At 41.3% G+C, this 15,913-nt stretch overlaps 25 non-coding genes across 25 annotated transcripts; all 25 read left to right on the top strand.

Annotated features, from left to right (window-relative positions):
• The first annotated feature begins 341 nt into the window (after positions 1–341).
• LOC146730772 (signal recognition particle RNA) lies at positions 342–637 on the top strand. Its single transcript, XR_014927642.1, has one exon.
• A 418-nt stretch (positions 638–1,055) lies between these two features.
• On the top strand, positions 1,056–1,353 carry LOC146730773 (signal recognition particle RNA). Its single transcript, XR_014927684.1, has one exon.
• Positions 1,354–1,549: 196 nt separating this feature from the next.
• Positions 1,550–1,846, top strand: LOC146730774 (signal recognition particle RNA). Its single transcript, XR_014927581.1, has one exon.
• Positions 1,847–2,042: 196 nt separating this feature from the next.
• Positions 2,043–2,340, top strand: LOC146730775 (signal recognition particle RNA). Its single transcript, XR_014927510.1, has one exon.
• A 418-nt stretch (positions 2,341–2,758) lies between these two features.
• Positions 2,759–3,055, top strand: LOC146730776 (signal recognition particle RNA). Its single transcript, XR_014927565.1, has one exon.
• Positions 3,056–3,251: 196 nt separating this feature from the next.
• On the top strand, positions 3,252–3,548 carry LOC146730777 (signal recognition particle RNA). Its single transcript, XR_014927534.1, has one exon.
• A 421-nt stretch (positions 3,549–3,969) lies between these two features.
• On the top strand, positions 3,970–4,266 carry LOC146730778 (signal recognition particle RNA). The gene has a single exon (XR_014927566.1).
• Positions 4,267–4,462: 196 nt separating this feature from the next.
• On the top strand, positions 4,463–4,759 carry LOC146730779 (signal recognition particle RNA). The gene has a single exon (XR_014927550.1).
• Positions 4,760–5,180: 421 nt separating this feature from the next.
• On the top strand, positions 5,181–5,476 carry LOC146730780 (signal recognition particle RNA). The gene has a single exon (XR_014927643.1).
• A 417-nt stretch (positions 5,477–5,893) lies between these two features.
• LOC146730781 (signal recognition particle RNA) lies at positions 5,894–6,190 on the top strand. The gene has a single exon (XR_014927567.1).
• A 196-nt stretch (positions 6,191–6,386) lies between these two features.
• LOC146730782 (signal recognition particle RNA) lies at positions 6,387–6,683 on the top strand. The gene has a single exon (XR_014927535.1).
• Positions 6,684–7,104: 421 nt separating this feature from the next.
• Positions 7,105–7,400, top strand: LOC146730783 (signal recognition particle RNA). The gene has a single exon (XR_014927644.1).
• Positions 7,401–7,818: 418 nt separating this feature from the next.
• Positions 7,819–8,115, top strand: LOC146730784 (signal recognition particle RNA). Its single transcript, XR_014927611.1, has one exon.
• Positions 8,116–8,311: 196 nt separating this feature from the next.
• LOC146730785 (signal recognition particle RNA) lies at positions 8,312–8,608 on the top strand. The gene has a single exon (XR_014927582.1).
• Positions 8,609–9,025: 417 nt separating this feature from the next.
• LOC146730786 (signal recognition particle RNA) lies at positions 9,026–9,323 on the top strand. Its single transcript, XR_014927511.1, has one exon.
• Positions 9,324–9,741: 418 nt separating this feature from the next.
• Positions 9,742–10,038, top strand: LOC146730787 (signal recognition particle RNA). Its single transcript, XR_014927568.1, has one exon.
• Positions 10,039–10,234: 196 nt separating this feature from the next.
• On the top strand, positions 10,235–10,531 carry LOC146730788 (signal recognition particle RNA). Its single transcript, XR_014927552.1, has one exon.
• A 421-nt stretch (positions 10,532–10,952) lies between these two features.
• On the top strand, positions 10,953–11,248 carry LOC146730789 (signal recognition particle RNA). The gene has a single exon (XR_014927645.1).
• Positions 11,249–11,666: 418 nt separating this feature from the next.
• LOC146730790 (signal recognition particle RNA) lies at positions 11,667–11,963 on the top strand. The gene has a single exon (XR_014927622.1).
• Positions 11,964–12,383: 420 nt separating this feature from the next.
• LOC146730791 (signal recognition particle RNA) lies at positions 12,384–12,681 on the top strand. The gene has a single exon (XR_014927685.1).
• A 196-nt stretch (positions 12,682–12,877) lies between these two features.
• On the top strand, positions 12,878–13,174 carry LOC146730792 (signal recognition particle RNA). The gene has a single exon (XR_014927583.1).
• Positions 13,175–13,370: 196 nt separating this feature from the next.
• LOC146730793 (signal recognition particle RNA) lies at positions 13,371–13,668 on the top strand. Its single transcript, XR_014927512.1, has one exon.
• Positions 13,669–14,086: 418 nt separating this feature from the next.
• On the top strand, positions 14,087–14,383 carry LOC146730794 (signal recognition particle RNA). Its single transcript, XR_014927569.1, has one exon.
• Positions 14,384–14,579: 196 nt separating this feature from the next.
• On the top strand, positions 14,580–14,876 carry LOC146730795 (signal recognition particle RNA). Its single transcript, XR_014927536.1, has one exon.
• Positions 14,877–15,297: 421 nt separating this feature from the next.
• Positions 15,298–15,593, top strand: LOC146730796 (signal recognition particle RNA). The gene has a single exon (XR_014927646.1).
• Positions 15,594–15,913: the final 320 nt, after the last annotated feature.

Raw genomic sequence — 15,913 nt, forward strand, 5'->3', positions numbered from 1 at the left:
ATTTTTACCCCCCAAAAAATGACTGTAAATCCATTTATTTTCAATGGTTTTTAATTTCACTTTCTCATGCTTTGAACACTTTCACTTGGTTTTAAGTTCACGAACTTTGCTGAGAAACATGAGTTCTATTCAGTCATAAGGCCATGTATCCATTTTTGTCGGAGGTTTGTTTTAATTTATGAATAGGCGACTTTGATGTAGTGATTGTCTTAGATAGTTATTGGGCAATGATTATTGTGTAAACTTCAAAACAGACATGCAAACCAGTTGGATGCCAGGTTCAATCGTAGATGGCACTGTCTTCTATTCAATAAATAGCGTTAAAATGTCATGCGTAAATGGCTGGGCGTTGTGGCGTGCGCCTGTAATCTAGTTACTTGGAGGCCGGGGTTGTTGGACGGGTTGAGGTTGGGAGTCCTGTTAGTTGTCTTTCTATGGAGATCAGGCGTCCATGCTAAGCTCGGCATCAATATGGTCGACCCGACGGAGGTTAGGACGACCAGGTTGTATAATGAGGGACGAATCGGCCCAGGGTGGAAACACAGCAGGCAAAAGTTTCCGTGTGGAGCAGTAGTGGGATCGCTCGTGAATAGGCAGCGTCTAGCAGCCCTACCAAAATAGTTGAACACAATCCTTTTTTCCTTTATATTGAGTATACTTTTTATATTAATATATCGCATATATCGAATATAATTCAACGATTTTTATTGAACATTGTATTTTTATCACCCCAAAAATTACTGTAAATCCATTTATTTTCAATGGTTTTTAATTTCACTTTCTCATGCTTTGAACACTTTCACTTGGTTTTAAGTTCACAAACTCTGCTGAGAAACATGAGTTCTATTCAGTCATAAGGCCATGTATCCATTTTTGTCGGAGGTTTGTTTTTATGAATAGGCGACTTTGATGTAGCGATTGTCTTAGATAGTTATTGGGCAATGATTATTGTGTAAACTTCAAAACAGACATGCAAACCAGGTGGATGCCAGGTACCATCTTAGATGGCACTGACTTCTATTCAATAAATAGCGTTAAAATGTCAGGCGTAAATGGCTGGGCGTTGTGGCGTGCGCCTGTAATCCAGTTACTTGGAGGCCGGGGTTGTTGGACGGGTTGAGGTTGGGAGTCCTGTTAGTGGTCTTTCTAATGAGATCAGGCGTCCATGCTAAGCTCGGCATCAATATGGTCGACCCGACGGAGGTTAGGACGACCAGGTTGTATAATGAGGGACGAATCGGCCCAGGATGGAAACACAGCAAGCAAAAGTTCCCGTGTGGAGCAGTAGTGGGATCACGCTCGTGAATAGGCAGCGTCTAGCAGCCCTACCAAAATAGTTGAACACAATCCTTTTTCCTTTATATTGAGTATACTTTTTATATTAATATATCGCATATATCGAATATAATTCAACGATTTTCATTGAACATTGTATTTTTACCCCCCAAAAAATGACTGTAAATCCATTTATTTTCAATGGTTTTTAATTTCATCGTAGATGGCACTGTCTTCTATTCAATAAATAGCGTTAAAATGTCATGCGTAAATGGCTGGGCGTTGCGGCGTGCGCCTGTAATCCAGTTACTTGGAGGCCGGGGTTGTTGGTCGGATTGAGGTTGGGAGTCCTGTTAGTTGTCTTTCTATGGAGATCAGGCGTCCATGCTAAGCTCGGCATCAATATGGTCGACCCGACGGAGGTTAGGACGACCAGGTTGTATAATGAGGGACGAATCGGCCCAGGGTGGAAACACAGCAGGCAAAACTTCCCGTGTGGAGCAGTAGTGGGATCACGCTCGTGAATGGCAGTGTCTAGCAGCCCTACCAAAATAGTTGAACACAATCCTTTTTCCTTTATATTGAGTATACTTTTTATATTAATATATCGCATATATCGAATATAATTAAACGATTTTCATTGAACATTGTATTTTTACCCCCCAAAAAATGACTGTAAATCCATTTATTTTCAATGGTTTTTAATTTCATCGTAGATGGCACTGTCTTCTATTCAATAAATAGCGTTAAAATGTCATGCGTAAATGGCTGGGCGTTGTGGCGTGCGCCTGTAATCCAGTTACTTGGAGGCCGGGGTTGTTGGTCGGATTGAGGTTGGGAGTCCTGTTAGTTGTCTTTCTATGGAGATCAGGCGTCCATGCTAAGCTCGGCATCAATATAGTCGACCCGACGGAGGTTAGGACGACCAGGTTGTATAATGAGGGACGAATCGGCCCAGGGTGGAAACACAGCAGGCAAAAGTTTCCGTGTGGAGCAGTAGTGGGATCGCGCTCGTGAATAGGCAGCGTCTAGCAGCCCTACCAAAATAGTTGAACACAATCCTTTTTTCCTTTATATTGAGTATACTTTTTATATTAATATATCGCATATATCGAATATAATTCAACGATTTTCATTGAACATTGTATTTTTACCCCCAAAATATTGACTGTAAATCCATTTATTTTCAATGGTTTTTAATTTCACTTTCTCATGCTTTGAACACTTTCACTTGGTTTTAAGTTCACGAACTCTGCTGAGAAACATGAGTTCTATTCAGTCATAAGGCCATGTATCCATTTTTGTCGGAGGTTTGTTTTTATGAATAGGCGACTTTGATGTAGCGATTGTCTTAGATAGTTATTGGGCAATGATTATTGTGTAAACTTCAAAACAGACATGCAAACCAGGTGGATGCCAGGTACCATCTTAGATGGCACTGACTTCTATTCAATAAATAGCGTTAAAATGTCAGGCGTAAATGGCTGGGCGTTGCGGCGTGCGCCTGTAATCCAGTTACTTGGAGGCCGGGGTTGTTGGTCGGATTGAGGTTGGGAGTCCTGTTAGTTGTCTTTCTATGGAGATCAGGCGTCCATGCTAAGCTCGGCATCAATATGGTCGACCCGACGGAGGTTAGGACGACCAGGTTGTATAATGAGGAACGAATCGGCCCAGGGTGGAAACACAGCAGGCAAAACTTCCCGTGTGGAGCAGTAGTGGGATCACGCTCGTGAATGGCAGTGTCTAGCAGCCCTACCAAAATAGTTGAACACAATCCTTTTTCCTTTATATTGAGTATACTTTTTATATTAATATATCGCATATATCGAATATAATTAAACGATTTTCATTGAACATTGTATTTTTACCCCCCAAAAAATGACTGTAAATCCATTTATTTTCAATGGTTTTTAATTTCATCGTAGATGGCACTGTCTTCTATTCAATAAATAGCGTTAAAATGTCATGCGTAAATGGCTGGGCGTTGTGGCGTGCGCCTGTAATCCAGTTACTTGGAGGCCGGGGTTGTTGGTCGGATTGAGGTTGGGAGTCCTGTTAGTTGTCTTTCTATGGAGATCAGGCGTCCATGCTAAGCTCGGCATCAATATGGTCGACCCGACGGAGGTTAGGACGACCAGGTTGTATAATGAGGGACGAATCGGCCCAGGGTGGAAACACAGCAGGCAAAACTTCCCGTGTGGAGCAGTAGTAGGATCACGCTCGTGAATGGCAGTGTCTAGCAGCCCTACCAAAATAGTTGAACACAATCCTTTTTCCTTTATATTGAGTATACTTTTTATATTAATATATCGCATATATCGAATATAATTCAACGATTTTCATTGAACATTGTATTTTTACCCCCCAAAAAATGACTGTAAATCCATTTATTTTCAATGGTTTTTAATTTCACTTTCTCATGCTTTGAACACTTTCACTTGGTTTTAAGTTCACGAACTTTGCTGAGAAACATGAGTTCTATTCAGTCATAAGGCCATGTATCCATTTTTGTCGGAGGTTTGTTTTAATTTATGAATAGGCGACTTTGATGTAGTGATTGTCTTAGATAGTTATTGGGCAATGATTATTGTGTAAACTTCAAAACAGACATGCAAACCAGGTGGATGCCAGGTACCATCTTAGATGGCACTGACTTCTATTCAATAAATAGCGTTAAAATGTCAGGCGTAAATGGCTGGGCGTTGCGGCGTGCGCCTGTAATCCAGTTACTTGGAGGCCGGGGTTGTTGGTCGGATTGAGGTTGGGAGTCCTGTTAGTTGTCTTTCTATGGAGATCAGGCGTCCATGCTAAGCTCGGCATCAATATGGTCGACCCGACGGAGGTTAGGACGACCAGGTTGTATAATGAGGAACGAATCGGCCCAGGGTGGAAACACAGCAGGCAAAACTTCCCGTGTGGAGCAGTAGTGGGATCACGCTCGTGAATGGCAGTGTCTAGCAGCCCTACCAAAATAGTTGAACACAATCCTTTTTCCTTTATATTGAGTATACTTTTTATATTAATATATCGCATATATCGAATATAATTAAACGATTTTCATTGAACATTGTATTTTTACCCCGCAAAAAATGACTGTAAATCCATTTATTTTCAATGGTTTTTAATTTCATCGTAGATGGCACTGTCTTCTATTCAATAAATAGCGTTAAAATGTCATGCGTAAATGGCTGGGCGTTGTGGCGTGCGCCTGTAATCCAGTTACTTGGAGGCCGGGGTTGTTGGTCGGATTGAGGTTGGGAGTCCTGTTAGTTGTCTTTCTATGGAGATCAGGCGTCCATGCTAAGCTCGGCATCAATATGGTCGACCCGACGGAGGTTAGGACGACCAGGTTGTATAATGAGGGACGAATCGGCCCAGGGTGGAAACACAGCAGGCAAAACTTCCCGTGTGGAGCAGTAGTGGGATCACGCTCGTGAATGGCAGTGTCTAGCAGCCCTACCAAAATAGTTGAACACAATCCTTTTTCCTTTATATTGAGTATACTTTTTATATTAATATATCGCATATATCGAATATAATTCAACGATTTTCATTGAACATTGTATTTTTACCCCCCAAAAAATGACTGTAAATCCATTTATTTTCAATGGTTTTTAATTTCACTTTCTCATGCTTTGAACACTTTCACTTGGTTTTAAGTTCACGAACTTTGCTGAGAAACATGAGTTCTATTCAGTCATAAGGCCATGTATCCATTTTTGTCGGAGGTTTGTTTTAATTTATGAATAGGCGACTTTGATGTAGTGATTGTCTTAGATAGTTATTGGGCAATGATTATTGTGTAAACTTCAAAACAGACATGCAAACCAGTTGGATGCCAGGTTCAATCGTAGATGGCACTGTCTTCTATTCAATAAATAGCGTTAAAATGTCATGCGTAAATGGCTGGGCGTTGTGGCGTGCGCCTGTAATCTAGTTACTTGGAGGCCGGGGTTGTTGGACGGGTTGAGGTTGGGAGTCCTGTTAGTTGTCTTTCTATGGAGATCAGGCGTCCATGCTAAGCTCGGCATCAATATGGTCGACCCGACGGAGGTTAGGACGACCAGGTTGTATAATGAGGGACGAATCGGCCCAGGGTGGAAACACAGCAGGCAAAAGTTTCCGTGTGGAGCAGTAGTGGGATCGCTCGTGAATAGGCAGCGTCTAGCAGCCCTACCAAAATAGTTGAACACAATCCTTTTTCCTTTATATTGAGTATACTTTTTATATTAATATATCGCATATATCGAATATAATTCAACGATTTTCATTGAACATTGTATTTTTACCCCCAAAAAAATGACTGTAAATCCATTTATTTTCAATGGTTTTTAATTTCACTTTCTCATGCTTTGAACACTTTCACTTGGTTTTAAGTTCACGAACTCTGCTGAGAAACATGAGTTCTATTCAGTCATAAGGCCATGTATCCATTTTTGTCGGAGGTTTGTTTTTATGAATAGGCGACTTTGATGTAGCGATTGTCTTAGATAGTTATTGGGCAATGATTATTGTGTAAACTTCAAAACAGACATGCAAACCAGGTGGATGCCAGGTACCATCTTAGATGGCACTGACTTCTATTCAATAAATAGCGTTAAAATGTCAGGCGTAAATGGCTGGGCGTTGCGGCGTGCGCCTGTAATCCAGTTACTTGGAGGCCGGGGTTGTTGGTCGGATTGAGGTTGGGAGTCCTGTTAGTTGTCTTTCTATGGAGATCAGGCGTCCATGCTAAGCTCGGCATCAATATGGTCGACCCGACGGAGGTTAGGACGACCAGGTTGTATAATGAGGAACGAATCGGCCCAGGGTGGAAACACAGCAGGCAAAACTTCCCGTGTGGAGCAGTAGTGGGATCACGCTCGTGAATGGCAGTGTCTAGCAGCCCTACCAAAATAGTTGAACACAATCCTTTTTCCTTTATATTGAGTATACTTTTTATATTAATATATCGCATATATCGAATATAATTAAACGATTTTCATTGAACATTGTATTTTTACCCCCCAAAAAATGACTGTAAATCCATTTATTTTCAATGGTTTTTAATTTCATCGTAGATGGCACTGTCTTCTATTCAATAAATAGCGTTAAAATGTCATGCGTAAATGGCTGGGCGTTGTGGCGTGCGCCTGTAATCCAGTTACTTGGAGGCCGGGGTTGTTGGTCGGATTGAGGTTGGGAGTCCTGTTAGTTGTCTTTCTATGGAGATCAGGCGTCCATGCTAAGCTCGGCATCAATATGGTCGACCCGACGGAGGTTAGGACGACCAGGTTGTATAATGAGGGACGAATCGGCCCAGGGTGGAAACACAGCAGGCAAAACTTCCCGTGTGGAGCAGTAGTAGGATCACGCTCGTGAATGGCAGTGTCTAGCAGCCCTACCAAAATAGTTGAACACAATCCTTTTTCCTTTATATTGAGTATACTTTTTATATTAATATATCGCATATATCGAATATAATTCAACGATTTTCATTGAACATTGTATTTTTACCCCCCAAAAAATGACTGTAAATCCATTTATTTTCAATGGTTTTTAATTTCACTTTCTCATGCTTTGAACACTTTCACTTGGTTTTAAGTTCACGAACTTTGCTGAGAAACATGAGTTCTATTCAGTCATAAGGCCATGTATCCATTTTTGTCGGAGGTTTGTTTTAATTTATGAATAGGCGACTTTGATGTAGTGATTGTCTTAGATAGTTATTGGGCAATGATTATTGTGTAAACTTCAAAACAGACATGCAAACCAGTTGGATGCCAGGTTCAATCGTAGATGGCACTGTCTTCTATTCAATAAATAGCGTTAAAATGTCATGCGTAAATGGCTGGGCGTTGTGGCGTGCGCCTGTAATCTAGTTACTTGGAGGCCGGGGTTGTTGGACGGGTTGAGGTTGGGAGTCCTGTTAGTTGTCTTTCTATGGAGATCAGGCGTCCATGCTAAGCTCGGCATCAATATGGTCGACCCGACGGAGGTTAGGACGACCAGGTTGTATAATGAGGGACGAATCGGCCCAGGGTGGAAACACAGCAGGCAAAAGTTTCCGTGTGGAGCAGTAGTGGGATCGCTCGTGAATAGGCAGCGTCTAGCAGCCCTACCAAAATAGTTGAACACAATCCTTTTTTCCTTTATATTGAGTATACTTTTTATATTAATATATCGCATATATCGAATATAATTCAACGATTTTTATTGAACATTGTATTTTTATCACCCCAAAAATTACTGTAAATCCATTTATTTTCAATGGTTTTTAATTTCACTTTCTCATGCTTTGAACACTTTCACTTGGTTTTAAGTTCACGAACTCTGCTGAGAAACATGAGTTCTATTCAGTCATAAGGCCATGTATCCATTTTTGTCGGAGGTTTGTTTTTATGAATAGGCGACTTTGATGTAGCGATTGTCTTAGATAGTTATTGGGCAATGATTATTGTGTAAACTTCAAAACAGACATGCAAACCAGGTGGATGCCAGGTACCATCTTAGATGGCACTGACTTCTATTCAATAAATAGCGTTAAAATGTCATGCGTAAATGGCTGGGCGTTGTGGCGTGCGCCTGTAATCCAGTTACTTGGAGGCCGGGGTTGTTGGTCGGATTGAGGTTGGGAGTCCTGTTAGTTGTCTTTCTATGGAGATCAGGCGTCCATGCTAAGCTCGGCATCAATATGGTCGACCCGACGGAGGTTAGGACGACCAGGTTGTATAATGAGGGACGAATCGGCCCAGGGTGGAAACACAGCAGGCAAAACTTCCCGTGTGGAGCAGTTGTGGGATCACGCTCGTGAATGGCAGCGTCTAGCAGCCCTACCAAAATAGTTGAACACAATCCTTTTTCCTTTATATTGAGTATACTTTTTATATTAATATATCGCATATATCGAATATAATTCAACGATTTTCTTTGAACATTGTATTTTTACCCCCCAAAAAATGACTGTAAATCCATTTATTTTCAATGGTTTTTAATTTCATCGTAGATGGCACTGTCTTCTATTCAATAAATAGCGTTAAAATGTCATGCGTAAATGGCTGGGCGTTGCGGCGTGCGCCTGTAATCCAGTTACTTGGAGGCCGGGGTTGTTGGTCGGATTGAGGTTGGGAGTCCTGTTAGTTGTCTTTCTATGGAGATCAGGCGTCCATGCTAAGCTCGGCATCAATATGGTCGACCCGACGGAGGTTAGGACGACCAGGTTGTATAATGAGGGACGAATCGGCCCAGGGTGGAAACACAGCAGGCAAAACTTCCCGTGTGGAGCAGTAGTGGGATCACGCTCGTGAATGGCAGTGTCTAGCAGCCCTACCAAAATAGTTGAACACAATCCTTTTTCCTTTATATTGAGTATACTTTTTATATTAATATATCGCATATATCGAATATAATTAAACGATTTTCATTGAACATTGTATTTTTATCACCCCAAAAATTACTGTAAATCCATTTATTTTCAATGGTTTTTAATTTCACTTTCTCATGCTTTGAACACTTTCACTTGGTTTTAAGTTCACGAACTCTGCTGAGAAACATGAGTTCTATTCAGTCATAAGGCCATGTATCCATTTTTGTCGGAGGTTTGTTTTTATGAATAGGCGACTTTGATGTAGCGATTGTCTTAGATAGTTATTGGGCAATGATTATTGTGTAAACTTCAAAACAGACATGCAAACCAGGTGGATGCCAGGTACCATCTTAGATGGCACTGACTTCTATTCAATAAATAGCGTTAAAATGTCATGCGTAAATGGCTGGGCGTTGTGGCGTGCGCCTGTAATCCAGTTACTTGGAGGCCGGGGTTGTTGGTCGGATTGAGGTTGGGAGTCCTGTTAGTTGTCTTTCTATGGAGATCAGGCGTCCATGCTAAGCTCGGCATCAATATAGTCGACCCGACGGAGGTTAGGACGACCAGGTTGTATAATGAGGGACGAATCGGCCCAGGGTGGAAACACAGCAGGCAAAAGTTTCCGTGTGGAGCAGTAGTGGGATCGCGCTCGTGAATAGGCAGCGTCTAGCAGCCCTACCAAAATAGTTGAACACAATCCTTTTTTCCTTTATATTGAGTATACTTTTTATATTAATATATCGCATATATCGAATATAATTCAACGATTTTCATTGAACATTGTATTTTTACCCCCAAAAAAATGACTGTAAATCCATTTATTTTCAATGGTTTTTAATTTCACTTTCTCATGCTTTGAACACTTTCACTTGGTTTTAAGTTCACGAACTCTGCTGAGAAACATGAGTTCTATTCAGTCATAAGGCCATGTATCCATTTTTGTCGGAGGTTTGTTTTTATGAATAGGCGACTTTGATGTAGCGATTGTCTTAGATAGTTATTGGGCAATGATTATTGTGTAAACTTCAAAACAGACATGCAAACCAGGTGGATGCCAGGTACCATCTTAGATGGCACTGACTTCTATTCAATAAATAGCGTTAAAATGTCAGGCGTAAATGGCTGGGCGTTGCGGCGTGCGCCTGTAATCCAGTTACTTGGAGGCCGGGGTTGTTGGTCGGATTGAGGTTGGGAGTCCTGTTAGTTGTCTTTCTATGGAGATCAGGCGTCCATGCTAAGCTCGGCATCAATATGGTCGACCCGACGGAGGTTAGGACGACCAGGTTGTATAATGAGGAACGAATCGGCCCAGGGTGGAAACACAGCAGGCAAAACTTCCCGTGTGGAGCAGTAGTGGGATCACGCTCGTGAATGGCAGTGTCTAGCAGCCCTACCAAAATAGTTGAACACAATCCTTTTTCCTTTATATTGAGTATACTTTTTATATTAATATATCGCATATATCGAATATAATTAAACGATTTTCATTGAACATTGTATTTTTACCCCGCAAAAAATGACTGTAAATCCATTTATTTTCAATGGTTTTTAATTTCATCGTAGATGGCACTGTCTTCTATTCAATAAATAGCGTTAAAATGTCATGCGTAAATGGCTGGGCGTTGTGGCGTGCGCCTGTAATCCAGTTACTTGGAGGCCGGGGTTGTTGGTCGGATTGAGGTTGGGAGTCCTGTTAGTTGTCTTTCTATGGAGATCAGGCGTCCATGCTAAGCTCGGCATCAATATGGTCGACCCGACGGAGGTTAGGACGACCAGGTTGTATAATGAGGGACGAATCGGCCCAGGGTGGAAACACAGCAGGCAAAACTTCCCGTGTGGAGCAGTAGTGGGATCACGCTCGTGAATGGCAGTGTCTAGCAGCCCTACCAAAATAGTTGAACACAATCCTTTTTCCTTTATATTGAGTATACTTTTTATATTAATATATCGCATATATCGAATATAATTCAACGATTTTCATTGAACATTGTATTTTTACCCCCCAAAAAATGACTGTAAATCCATTTATTTTCAATGGTTTTTAATTTCACTTTCTCATGCTTTGAACACTTTCACTTGGTTTTAAGTTCACGAACTTTGCTGAGAAACATGAGTTCTATTCAGTCATAAGGCCATGTATCCATTTTTGTCGGAGGTTTGTTTTAATTTATGAATAGGCGACTTTGATGTAGTGATTGTCTTAGATAGTTATTGGGCAATGATTATTGTGTAAACTTCAAAACAGACATGCAAACCAGTTGGATGCCAGGTTCAATCGTAGATGGCACTGTCTTCTATTCAATAAATAGCGTTAAAATGTCATGCGTAAATGGCTGGGCGTTGTGGCGTGCGCCTGTAATCTAGTTACTTGGAGGCCGGGGTTGTTGGACGGGTTGAGGTTGGGAGTCCTGTTAGTTGTCTTTCTATGGAGATCAGGCGTCCATGCTAAGCTCGGCATCAATATGGTCGACCCGACGGAGGTTAGGACGACCAGGTTGTATAATGAGGGACGAATCGGCCCAGGGTGGAAACACAGCAGGCAAAAGTTTCCGTGTGGAGCAGTAGTGGGATCGCTCGTGAATAGGCAGCGTCTAGCAGCCCTACCAAAATAGTTGAACACAATCCTTTTTTCCTTTATATTGAGTATACTTTTTATATTAATATATCGCATATATCGAATATAATTCAACGATTTTTATTGAACATTGTATTTTTATCACCCCAAAAATTACTGTAAATCCATTTATTTTCAATGGTTTTTAATTTCACTTTCTCATGCTTTGAACACTTTCACTTGGTTTTAAGTTCACAAACTCTGCTGAGAAACATGAGTTCTATTCAGTCATAAGGCCATGTATCCATTTTTGTCGGAGGTTTGTTTTTATGAATAGGCGACTTTGATGTAGCGATTGTCTTAGATAGTTATTGGGCAATGATTATTGTGTAAACTTCAAAACAGACATGCAAACCAGGTGGATGCCAGGTACCATCTTAGATGGCACTGACTTCTATTCAATAAATAGCGTTAAAATGTCAGGCGTAAATGGCTGGGCGTTGTGGCGTGCGCCTGTAATCCAGTTACTTGGAGGCCGGGGTTGTTGGTCGGATTGAGGTTGGGAGTCCTGTTAGTTGTCTTTCTATGGAGATCAGGCGTCCATGCTAAGCTCGGCATCAATATGGTCGACCCGACGGAGGTTAGGACGACCAGGTTGTATAATGAGGGACGAATCGGCCCAGGGTGGAAACACAGCAGGCAAAACTTCCCGTGTGGAGCAGTTGTGGGATCACGCTCGTGAATGGCAGTGTCTAGCAGCCCTACCAAAATAGTTGAACACAATCCTTTTTCCTTTATATTGAGTATACTTTTTATATTAATATATCGCATATATCGAATATAATTCAACGATTTTCATTGAACATTGTATTTTTACCCCCCAAAAATGACTGTAAATCCATTTATTTTCAATGGTTTTTAATTTCACTTTCTCATGCTTTGAACACTTTCACTTGGTTTTAAGTTCACGAACTCTGCTGAGAAACATGAGTTCTATTCAGTCATAAGGCCATGTATCCATTTTTGTCGGAGGTTTGTTTTACTTTATGAATAGGCGACTTTGATGTAGTGATTGTCTTAGATAGTTATTGGGCAATGATTATTGTGTAAACTTCAAAACAGACATGCAAACCAGTTGGATGCCAGGTACCATCGTAGATGGCACTGTCATCTATTCAATAAATGGCGTTAAAATGTCATGCGTAAATGGCTGGGCGTTGTGGCGTGCGCCTGTAATCCAGTTACTTGGAGGCCGGGGTTGTTGGACGGGTTGAGGTTGGGAGTCCTGTTAGTGGTCTTTCTAATGAGATCAGGCGTCCATGCTAAGCTCGGCATCAATATGGTCGACCCGACGGAGGTTAGGACGACCAGGTTGTATAATGAGGGACGAATCGGCCCAGGATGGAAACACAGCAAGCAAAAGTTCCCGTGTGGAGCAGTAGTGGGATCACGCTCGTGAATAGGCAGCGTCTAGCAGCCCTACCAAAATAGTTGAACACAATCCTTTTTCCTTTATATTGAGTATACTTTTTATATTAATATATCGCATATATCGAATATAATTCAACGATTTTCATTGAACATTGTATTTTTACCCCCCAAAAAATGACTGTAAATCCATTTATTTTCAATGGTTTTTAATTTCATCGTAGATGGCACTGTCTTCTATTCAATAAATAGCGTTAAAATGTCATGCGTAAATGGCTGGGCGTTGCGGCGTGCGCCTGTAATCCAGTTACTTGGAGGCCGGGGTTGTTGGTCGGATTGAGGTTGGGAGTCCTGTTAGTTGTCTTTCTATGGAGATCAGGCGTCCATGCTAAGCTCGGCATCAATATGGTCGACCCGACGGAGGTTAGGACGACCAGGTTGTATAATGAGGGACGAATCGGCCCAGGGTGGAAACACAGCAGGCAAAACTTCCCGTGTGGAGCAGTAGTGGGATCACGCTCGTGAATGGCAGTGTCTAGCAGCCCTACCAAAATAGTTGAACACAATCCTTTTTCCTTTATATTGAGTATACTTTTTATATTAATATATCGCATATATCGAATATAATTAAACGATTTTCATTGAACATTGTATTTTTACCCCCCAAAAAATGACTGTAAATCCATTTATTTTCAATGGTTTTTAATTTCATCGTAGATGGCACTGTCTTCTATTCAATAAATAGCGTTAAAATGTCATGCGTAAATGGCTGGGCGTTGTGGCGTGCGCCTGTAATCCAGTTACTTGGAGGCCGGGGTTGTTGGTCGGATTGAGGTTGGGAGTCCTGTTAGTTGTCTTTCTATGGAGATCAGGCGTCCATGCTAAGCTCGGCATCAATATAGTCGACCCGACGGAGGTTAGGACGACCAGGTTGTATAATGAGGGACGAATCGGCCCAGGGTGGAAACACAGCAGGCAAAAGTTTCCGTGTGGAGCAGTAGTGGGATCGCGCTCGTGAATAGGCAGCGTCTAGCAGCCCTACCAAAATAGTTGAACACAATCCTTTTTTCCTTTATATTGAGTATACTTTTTATATTAATATATCGCATATATCGAATATAATTCAACGATTTTCATTGAACATTGTATTTTTACCCCCAAAAAAATGACTGTAAATCCATTTATTTTCAATGGTTTTTAATTTCACTTTCTCATGCTTTGAACACTTTCACTTGGTTTTAAGTTCACGAACTCTGCTGAGAAACATGAGTTCTATTCAGTCATAAGGCCATGTATCCATTTTTGTCGGAGGTTTGTTTTTATGAATAGGCGACTTTGATGTAGCGATTGTCTTAGATAGTTATTGGGCAATGATTATTGTGTAAACTTCAAAACAGACATGCAAACCAGGTGGATGCCAGGTACCATCTTAGATGGCACTGACTTCTATTCAATAAATAGCGTTAAAATGTCAGGCGTAAATGGCTGGGCGTTGCGGCGTGCGCCTGTAATCCAGTTACTTGGAGGCCGGGGTTGTTGGTCGGATTGAGGTTGGGAGTCCTGTTAGTTGTCTTTCTATGGAGATCAGGCGTCCATGCTAAGCTCGGCATCAATATGGTCGACCCGACGGAGGTTAGGACGACCAGGTTGTATAATGAGGAACGAATCGGCCCAGGGTGGAAACACAGCAGGCAAAACTTCCCGTGTGGAGCAGTAGTGGGATCACGCTCGTGAATGGCAGTGTCTAGCAGCCCTACCAAAATAGTTGAACACAATCCTTTTTCCTTTATATTGAGTATACTTTTTATATTAATATATCGCATATATCGAATATAATTAAACGATTTTCATTGAACATTGTATTTTTACCCCCCAAAAAATGACTGTAAATCCATTTATTTTCAATGGTTTTTAATTTCATCGTAGATGGCACTGTCTTCTATTCAATAAATAGCGTTAAAATGTCATGCGTAAATGGCTGGGCGTTGTGGCGTGCGCCTGTAATCCAGTTACTTGGAGGCCGGGGTTGTTGGTCGGATTGAGGTTGGGAGTCCTGTTAGTTGTCTTTCTATGGAGATCAGGCGTCCATGCTAAGCTCGGCATCAATATGGTCGACCCGACGGAGGTTAGGACGACCAGGTTGTATAATGAGGGACGAATCGGCCCAGGGTGGAAACACAGCAGGCAAAACTTCCCGTGTGGAGCAGTAGTAGGATCACGCTCGTGAATGGCAGTGTCTAGCAGCCCTACCAAAATAGTTGAACACAATCCTTTTTCCTTTATATTGAGTATACTTTTTATATTAATATATCGCATATATCGAATATAATTCAACGATTTTCATTGAACATTGTATTTTTACCCCCCAAAAAATGACTGTAAATCCATTTATTTTCAATGGTTTTTAATTTCACTTTCTCATGCTTTGAACACTTTCACTTGGTTTTAAGTTCACGAACTTTGCTGAGAAACATGAGTTCTATTCAGTCATAAGGCCATGTATCCATTTTTGTCGGAGGTTTGTTTTAATTTATGAATAGGCGACTTTGATGTAGTGATTGTCTTAGATAGTTATTGGGCAATGATTATTGTGTAAACTTCAAAACAGACATGCAAACCAGTTGGATGCCAGGTTCAATCGTAGATGGCACTGTCTTCTATTCAATAAATAGCGTTAAAATGTCATGCGTAAATGGCTGGGCGTTGTGGCGTGCGCCTGTAATCTAGTTACTTGGAGGCCGGGGTTGTTGGACGGGTTGAGGTTGGGAGTCCTGTTAGTTGTCTTTCTATGGAGATCAGGCGTCCATGCTAAGCTCGGCATCAATATGGTCGACCCGACGGAGGTTAGGACGACCAGGTTGTATAATGAGGGACGAATCGGCCCAGGGTGGAAACACAGCAGGCAAAAGTTTCCGTGTGGAGCAGTAGTGGGATCGCTCGTGAATAGGCAGCGTCTAGCAGCCCTACCAAAATAGTTGAACACAATCCTTTTTTCCTTTATATTGAGTATACTTTTTATATTAATATATCGCATATATCGAATATAATTCAACGATTTTTATTGAACATTGTATTTTTATCACCCCAAAAATTACTGTAAATCCATTTATTTTCAATGGTTTTTAATTTCACTTTCTCATGCTTTGAACACTTTCACTTGGTTTTAAGTTCACGAACTCTGCTGAGAAACATGAGTTCTATTCAGTCATAAGGCCATGTATCCATTTTTGTCGGAGGTTTGTTTTTATGAATAGGCGACTTTGATGTAGCGATTGTCTTAGATAGTTATTGGGCAATGATTATTGTGTAAA

The sequence above is a fragment of the Saccoglossus kowalevskii genome, chromosome 19 (genome assembly GCF_978046115.1).
Source record: "Saccoglossus kowalevskii chromosome 19, keSacKowa6.1, whole genome shotgun sequence".
In the NCBI taxonomy this organism is placed as follows: domain Eukaryota; kingdom Metazoa; phylum Hemichordata; class Enteropneusta; family Harrimaniidae; genus Saccoglossus; species Saccoglossus kowalevskii.